This window comes from Atta colombica, unplaced genomic scaffold (assembly GCF_001594045.1).
Source record: "Atta colombica isolate Treedump-2 unplaced genomic scaffold, Acol1.0 scaffold379, whole genome shotgun sequence".
Classification (NCBI taxonomy): domain Eukaryota; kingdom Metazoa; phylum Arthropoda; class Insecta; order Hymenoptera; family Formicidae; genus Atta; species Atta colombica.
This window is the reverse complement of record NW_017259489.1, coordinates 136,992-146,721: the sequence shown is the minus strand read 5'-3', so window position 1 is coordinate 146,721 and position 9,730 is coordinate 136,992.

Sequence of the window (9,730 nt, the reverse complement as noted above, 5' to 3'; positions counted from 1 at the left end):
CTCTCTCTCTCTCTCTCTCTCTCTCTCTCTCTCTCTCTCTCTCTCTCTCTCTCTCTCTCTTTCCCCGATCGATGGTCGCTCTCGTACGTCAGATTTGTGGGCAACAATAGGCCGCGCACGTAATGACCCCTTATTGAGGTTTAATAACGATTCTGCGTTGGATTTCGATTCTACACGACAAAGTTTGGAAATTACGTCAGTACGTTTGATTGCATCCCGCATACGTAAACAGTCTCGGCGCGTAAACAGTGCCTGCATTTCGCTACGCACGCAAATTGCTCGGTACGAGAGTCATTCTCTCTTGGCTTCCTTATAAAAACAAACAGCATCTCTATCTAGTTTTACAAATTGAAAAATAATATTAGGATCTATTATTTCTCTAAACTTTATTTGGAGTTGATTCACATATGAAAAGAATGATTTTACTAAAGTATTATATCTCAAAATGTAGTTAGATACAGATCTGAAAATAATTTTTTGTTCGTTTAAATAATTATAAAAATAATTATGTAGAATGCTTGAAATAATTGTTAGAATGTCAAAATCTTTCCAACGTTGCAATTATGTTTGAGCTTCCTAAATAATTTTGATGGTTCAAGAAAATTATTTTTAGATCTGTATTCAATCTCTAAATTTTTTTACTTCAGCAAAATCGTTCTTTCTGTTTCTCTATCTCAATTGATGGATTTTTCAACAAAGGAGAAAACATTAATTATTTAAAACATTGCAATTTTCGTAAGAGTCCAAGAAGCGTTTATTAAGTTTTAAATGTACTATTTTTCTTTATCTTTCTTTTTTCGCCATTTTACTAGGAATGATTTATTTTTTCGACTCGCGACATAGTTTGCTAACGGTTAGAAGTCGTTTTTAAGAAAGTCGAGTGAGAGAGAAGGGAGTAAAAAGCAACGTGGAGTACCGTCGTAAAAATTGGTGAGCTCTCAACAGGGAGGAACCTCAAATGCCCTCGGGTAGGTGCTAAAATCTGGGGCATAAACACTGACCGCGACATAAAATGAGTCCCGAAGTATCGAATCGTCCTCTTATCGCTTCTTTTCTCGTTCTTTCCTGGTCGCATAAATCACGCTGCCTTCGTATTTATATTCATAGACGCGTTGAGGAAGATTGAAGAGCCGCGGGACCGCTGGGAGTTGCTCGTAAAATCCGTTAGATTGTAAAATATTGTTGCGACGAACCGAAAGAGGCCGACCGTCTTCCGACGGATACGGAAGGTTACGAGAACCTCGTTATTACACATGTCGGCAATCGTCGTTGGAGGCGCTTCCTTTTGAACATTGTGTGTATATCAAATTACAGGGCACAATGAAATGACCTAATGATTTATCGCGGTGTATGATTGCGAGCGAACGTGAAAAGGGACAATTGCTCCTAACGATGACGATATCATATTAAGCCGTTATTTTCTCATTCTTGTTTAATCTTCGTTCAACTCTCTGTTGCGTATGAGAGATTGTAACGCATCTGCCATAGAAACGTCGTGGATATACCACATTTCAACTTGAATTATTATATGGATAATAGTCGCTTTTGTGAGATATACAGATATGAGATTTCATTTCCTAATGGTTAACAACAACAACAAGGAAAAGGTAATTCGCTAAAAGCTGTAAAGTCTGCCTATGCGGTACACCGCTGCATTTCTCACCGGTATGGGCAGTAAATATTTACCGTCGTCGTGTGGTAACGATATTTGACATACGATCTAGGAGGTCGATTACTGCGAAAAAAATGTCCACAATATTACGTCATCGAAACTCTGCTGAATAACACTCGCGGCGTTTAGGCGAGCGGGTGGCTAGGCGACCGCGCCGCGGGTCGTCTAGTTGGAAACCGCAGCAGACTTGTAACGCTCGTCTGGCGGAAGTCTACAAGGCACGTGAGACGTCGATGAGTAATGCGACGTGAACGGCTAGTTATTAATCACTATGCAAGCCCAAGGAGTCGTGCCGGTATTTAACGGACACATCTCCGATGCGAGTATGCTGTCTGAATATCGATCATGTCTTCCATTCGAAGCAAATACGCGTTTAATTGCTCGATTACGTAACTGCTACTTATAATAAATGATAATTTTTTTATGTGTTGAGAAAATATCTTTTCGTGTACATTTTATTTTCGAATGATCTGTTATTTCACGATTTTCCATTCTGTCGGTTGTGCCTTCAGGCAAAGCGAACAAATAATTCAGAATGTAATGGAATTAATCGACCATCTCCTATATTTGTGGAAACCTCTCTTTGTTTAGTGACTTTTCCCGATGATATCTTGAAGCACACTCTAGATTAGATATAGATCTCGCATCTCTTGTCAATTGCGTAAGCGCGCGTTACTCAGAGCTGTTACTCAATCGAGGAGCGAGCTGTGCGGCATCGCAGCGTAATTGTTGATTTTGAATTATGGATCGGTTTGCTAACCTTTCACGTTCGCAAATATCGCATTAACTTGAGTACGGCTCGAGGCACTATTCTGCCTTGATTAAGCGGTATCCTAGCATTGTACCACTCCGAGATGCCTCGAACATATCACAATCGTGCGGATGGCATGGGTACCTATTGCAGCGCGGTAGACGTCGTCCGAGATATCGCATCGACGTTTACAGACGTATATTAGACTTACGCGATTGTGGCGAGCGAGCACGAAGGAGAGACGTCAATCCATTAACCCTTCCCTCTATCATTCCGCCAACAACGTTAATCGCGTGAATCGAAATTAGGTTCGATTAAATGCACGAACAACGTTGTTGACGATCGATGAACTCACGTGATGTAATTGAGAAGAAGGAAAATATAACATTCTAAATGCGGGGAAGACACGTGTTAGCGAGCCTCTACGAGCGCTCAACCTTGAGGCCATACCGCACAACCGGGAGCGCCGACATGCCGCTCGATCGTAATTAACGCAGTATGGTGCTTTATTTATACCCGCGCATATATTACGTGTCTCACGATATATACGCGCGCGGGTATATAATATTCCAAGCGATGCGCGATCAGGGTTCGAGCATAGACATCGGCACGTGTTACGGGGAATACGGGAGGGTTCGATCCTCCCTTCGTCGTCATCCTCCTCACCGACACGACGCGACGCGACGCCACCCGGCCGACCGTAAGGCAACCAGGGTGGTGGGGCTTGACAGTGACAGATGACCGCTGTCCAGAGTCCAATACGTATACCCACTGGACTGGCCGACAGTCCATAGTGCCGTGGAAGCACCTCCGTAACACATTCCCTGTCGCGCCCGCGCACACCACGTGCGTACTACACACTCTAGTAATTCGACGCCGCAACAGCCACGGATACACCGCGAAATGTCACGTACCTATCTCCTGACGACACAGGTCGCACCATTCATCGCGCCACTGACATTTTAACCCTCCCCTCCCCCCCTCCCGACCTCTCTTGCTTTCGCTCCCGCGCGTCGCGGTGAGAGTGTTCCGAATGTTGGCATTCTTTATGAAACGCCGACGCGGGTCTGGACAGACCGACAACCATCGCGGATCACGGGTCACGTTCCGTCGAATGGAGATCCGGGCTATTCATGATGCTCGATGGTATTTTGGAAGACCTGATGTGTTCCGCGTGGCGCTGCATGGATATAATACCCGCGGCTTAATGGATATATCTGGGAAAAACGCGTTCCACACGCGCACGGTGACGTGAACCGTGCGTGCATTCGGTCGGCGCGTATGAATCGAAATTCGCGCGGCGAAACCATTTTCGTCCTTGATTAAATGTATTATCCGTGCCCGCGTGTAATGAAACGCGGCATTCGGCTATTTCAGAGTTTCGATTTTGGCATCCGCGGTTCCATTATGCACACGTGGGTGGATATATTTTTTAGGAGGCGACAGTAAAAAAGCATTACCCGCGAATAATTGGTACACGTATGCACTGTCGCGCGCTATTGGCTTCTTTAATCGCTTAACAGGAATATGCTTTCGATTTTTAATGTTTTATCTTGAAAAATGTTACATATATGCAAATAAACATATTCGAAAAATAATAGAAAAACGCATTTTTGAGCTTGTCGAGATTTTTATAGATTTTCCTTTCACGCGATTAATTACCGTAATTATTTAACATAAATGTTCCATTATTCGCTATTCAGTATAGAAGAAGTTTAAAAAGTCTGTCATGTTATATAAATCCTCCTGAAAAAATAATACTTATTTCGCGATGATTATTTTTAGTCTGTCAAACAACATTATTTTTGCATTCACGAGTAATTGACGAAATGGGAAAGCTTCGTACGCCTATAAAGGATACCTTGTATATGTCCATCGTTATCATTAGTGAGGAGAATTCAGCCGACCATTTGCGTTCGTGTAAGTGCCCGCGATTACTCTGCCGGAAACAATCGCGACACTCCATTCCGCGCGAGGCTAATCAATCAAATCCAAGCTGGACGCGAAACTTCTCCATAGTATCAGCCTGTGGATCCGGGCTTATCCTTCGTCCTAGAGAATCAGCCCCTCTGGCCTGTGTATCTGCCGGGGATGATACCCGGACTCGACTCGGAATTCCTCACGGCACTCAAGCGACCCTTGACTAATTACCGAGGGATGACTGGCATCTTCTCTCACTTATCTCTATAGCCTGCTCCCTTTCAATCGAATTACTTTTTCTAGATATTCACTGGCGCGACGCCCCAATTTTTTGGCTAATTGACCCGTGACTGTCTTGCGGGAGGAGGATCGAGAGACAGAGTGCAGCGGCACATTTGTCTTGTCACCTCAGACAGATTGAATTCGTTGGTCCTCCTAGAAGAAGTAACTGATGTGAGATCCTCCCGATGCCGCCCGTTAACTTTTTCTCGAAGTCATCGCAAGTGATTCTCTATTTATCGAGAAAGCCAAGAGAAAAAACACAGTAGTTTTTACGACATTTTTTTTCCTACGCACGATTTTTCTTTATATCGTTGCCATCCATTAATGCCTTCTGTTTTGTACAAAAGGTAGCTAATTTAATCGCGACGTTATATTATACGCGCGCCACCGAAGTTTGTTATATCATTCTTTATTACAGCGTACTTCCGCAGCTGCAGACAGAAATGAATTTTACAGTCGCGTATTAGCGATTCCTACTGTAAAGTGCCCCTTTTATGCCGACTGCCGAAATTGCCCTAACCGCAGATCTTGTTTGTAGCTGAGCGCGTTCACCATTCTTTTCTACTACGCGATGCATGCTTTCTCCCCACTTTAAGTCTTTCGAGGACTTTCAATTTAGCGTTTTACGATTGTTGATAATAAGGGTGAGGAGGGACCCAGGTGGTGAGTTTCGCAGCCGATGCCGCTCCCGCATCCGATCTCCGCCCTTCCTTTCGTTCCTCCGTCCATAACGATTTCGCGCGATGGCGGCATCGAAAGGGCCTTTTGTAAACAGCCCTAATGCCTGGTTACGACTTCAGTGCCTCGTCGCGCGACCGCCTCGCCGGGCGTTCTTTATGATATTGCTGGATTAGACTGAAATATTTCACACTTGGAGATATCTTCCGTGCTTACGTTTTATGACAATGCGCCCGTCCGTCTCCGCTTCCTTTCTTCCTTCCTTGCTTTCTTCCTTACCGCGAACTGTCGTAAACGTACTAACTAGATGCGCTCTCGTCTCGCGAGATTCTGTCTGCCGAGATAGCGTCCTGGTTCTCTCCAGCTAATTTCCATTCGCAATTACATCTCCATTCGATGATGCTACCAGAGCTCGCGGGAATTCCGGGGTTATTCGCGTTTTCTTGCGTATAATTTTACTGCTATTTTCTTCGTACTATTTTGCCTTTCTTGGAATGTATATGTGTATATATATATATGTGTGTGTGTGTGTGTGAATGTAAACACGCACATCACCTATAAACTTTGACTTTGATTTATTTCGCGAGAAATATATGTTTCTTTTACATATATAATTTTGTTGTTCTTATTCATTGCATGTTACATTAATATCTATATTTCTAATTTACTTTTTAAGAAATGGAACATGTTAACGTTCCGCGTTATCTTGAAACGCTGTAATAAGCAGACGAGTTGCTTTCGATTGCCGGCGGAAACCGAGGCGTGGTATGATAGTGATATGAATAATTGCGGTGACAACGAGGATAAATAATACATCGACCGACGTTATCTGCTGGCGATGAATTACGACTGCGCGAAACTTAGCCGCGGGGCGAAGCAGCAAGTTGGTGCTTTAAGGGGTAGATCTTAATCTTCGGTTGGAACTGTGAAATGAGGGATCGTCTCGAGGTGACGAGGTCGAATTCCGACGAAAATCATCCGTTAGCCTCCCAATCTGATCTTGTCACGTATGTAATAAAGTGGAAAAAGGGAACGCTTGACTCTCACCTATTGATTAATCTTTTTTTATAAGAATGGTTTCTGCGGAAACAAAATACATACGGATATAATATTTTACATAATTATCTCTGTATATATGTTTGAATATTTTAGAAATATATTTCTGTTTAGGAAAAACAAGCGAGATGATTGATACAGCTGTCAAAGTAATCTCATTAAAATTTGATACGGCAGCGTTGGTCTACCTTATGTTGTATTTTTTTTCTTTTTCTACTTTCAATCTAAGCAGCATAACAATAACGTAATTTGATTGTTAAGCACTAACCTCTTAGGGTCGAAAATACGGTTTTGGCGCGACCGGTCGAACATCTATACGAATGTTTTCGGGGTAGGATTTGAAAAATGCCGAATCCAATTTCCTTGATGATGTCCCCCAGGGAGCAAGGGATCGCCCTCGCTGCCAGTCCTCGACTCGAACTGCGTTTTCGTCGCTTTCGCGCACTATCCTCATCTCCCCGCTGCAGTCAGCTGCTGAAAACAAATAGGGTAAGAGATAACTGGTTTCCATGACTGCTTCGGCGATCGAGCTTTCTTACATCTACCCTCTAAATTTAGAAAATTAACAGCTTGTCTAAAAGGGAGATCGAGTTACAGTCTTTCGATCCGACAAGCTCGTATTTCTGTTGAAAAAGGCTCGTCGGTCTTACAAATAACTGTCGAATGTGACAAATACGAGACAAAATGTTTTATCAACCAGACTTTCTACAAGCATCGCAGTGTTTTCTTGTAAAACATGACTTTTTAAAGAGCGTTTCAAAGTACTTACATTATATACTAGAAGTGTGCACAATAAATCTATAATACATACATTATTAGTAAAAATAAGATAGAATTGTATTCAATTTGTCTCCATTATTTATAATATTCGTAAGGGTGAAACTTTTATATTTCTTGATCCAGTAGCCACGCAATCAACTAGTGGAATATTGATAACTAATGCACACTACAATTCGACTCCTCTGATCGAAAGGTCACGAAAGAGATCATTGCACGACATGACTTCGACATTGTGATACCTTACCATTACATTGCCACTAGCACCGCCAGTATAATAATTACGATAAATGGTCTGACTCGGGCTCACTGCTCTCATCAGCATCACTACGTGCAACAATTTAACCGTAAGGTCGCGAAATTATATCAACAAACCACCTGCACGAATCGCCTTTCGAAATTGCGTGGCAATGCGTGCATTGCAGTGAAACGTTGAATTAATGCCGCGGTTGTTATCGGGTTCTAGATCTGCTCGCGACCAAGGAACTTCACCGAGCGTGAAAGACAGTCATTATCGCGGCGATTGAAAAATTCCATGGACACTGCCGACGACGTTTCCTCCCCGTTCTGGTTGCGATTGAATGAATGCTATAAATATTGCATGTACGGAAAGAATGAGTTTGTTGAAGTGTCTATAAAGATATATAGATTTGAAAATAATTTTGTTAAAATAATTATGTAAGACACTTGAGGGTTGCTAGAATGTTAAAATTTTTTGCAACATCCTATATATAATTAATTCAAGCGTTCTGTATAATTATTTTAATAATCCAACAAAATTATTTTTTCTATCCAGCTAAATTTTTAAATATTTTAATAAGACCATTCTTTTGGTGTGTGTGTGTGTGTGTGTGTCTGTATGTGTATAATTATTATTATATAAGGAAAAATTTGCGAAACTTTTCACCTATACGTTGTATAGGTATTATACAATGCAGATTAATTAACGATGGTCGTGCTTAACCAGGGACAATTCCCATGTCGGAGTTGTCATCGGTCTTCTGGCAGTTATGTGGCAATCGTTTGGAAGTTGCGCTAATTAAGACTCGCACCGTAATATCTCGGACGCGCTATCCTGCTATTTCGCCGTCATTGCTTTAAGCTTGCCGGAATTTGCAAGAAGACCCTGGTCGGGTCGAACGTTTCTCTGTGCGTTTCGAGAAATGGGCTCGTTTCGGCGACGAACTGCGCAAGATATATTGCAGCACATCCTGCCCACAGGAATAATCCTCTGTGGCGCTCGCAGGAATTGCGTAACATTAAACTCCGTCCGTGAACTTAGCTTAGGGCCCAAGAGACGAACAATGAGGTGACAAATATCTTAGTCCATCGCAGCAACCCCTGTGGCGGCTGCTTCGTTTACTTAAGCCGGACATCGGTAACTTCCAGTAGAGTCCGCAGAATTTGCTCGTCTGAAGATCGGCATGATACTATGAACGGCGAAATATTTGGAGCTATAGCTCTTAATTAATATGCAACAATTAGAATTTCTAATTTCTAATAGAATCTCTTTCGGTTAATTTAAGTTTTAATTCGTTCACAATATTTCATTCTGGACGAGTCATTTTCTTATTATTCATCTTTCGATTTTATTATTTAATATTTCTTTAAATTATTGTATCATCTTAGCGCGTCCGTTTCTAAGATCAATTCATTTTGAATGGCAATGCTAAATGATCATTCATAGTTCTACGTTTGCTTTACGTAATATCTTTAGTTCTTTTTTACTAGGTTTCATCAATGTAACCAACAGTTTGGAAAATGGCGATTGTTTCCCGTTTCCTCGACGTCAATCTATCTTGATCGACAACATCAGCGTACGCGGATACGTCTCGTGGAACACTATCTTCGACACGTGTCGGGGACGTGACTGGAGCCAGCAATCGCCATAGAAGCGACGGTGCGTATAGTCGACGAAAGACAAAGAGATGCGCCGGCGGTGGCGTGACGAGGGCCCGGCGACGTTCATAAATAGCAATATCTGTCGGTTATCGAGAAGAGGCACGGTTCGGTAACGAGCCATCAGCGAGCCAGGACCACATGGGTCCCCGATAATCCCGGGAAAAGGGGTTACCGAATATCTCTCTCTCTCTCTCTCTCTCTCTCTCTCTCTCTCTCTCTCTCTCTCTCTCTTCCCTCGTGGAATGATTTGCGAAAATTTGAATCCCGCTTCCTCTTGGCTTCCCTCCCCGATCCGGAGAATCATCTCTTCTTGCCTCTATTTATTCGACTATTCTGCGCCTCCCGACTCGACAGTCGAATCCATCCGTGCGTCACCTCGTCCCTCGCCTATCTCTTTATACATTCGCCTCCCCTTTTAATGATTTTCAGAAGACGTTTCAGTTGTGCGCCACGACTTAAGCTGTAAGAGCGACATGATGTTAATTAGAACGGCGTCTCGGGGCGCCGCACACGACCCCTAGGAGATGAGACTTAGTGATTTGACTTGATTTCGAGGTTTTAGGCCAGGTTTGAATTAGGGGTGGCTGCCTGTCGGCTTGCCTGCCTACTTTGCTTGCTTGCTTGTGTCGGAGAAAAGTGGCGCCATAGGCAACCATCGCCGCCAAATCTGGAAGAAAGTTAGCACGGATTAT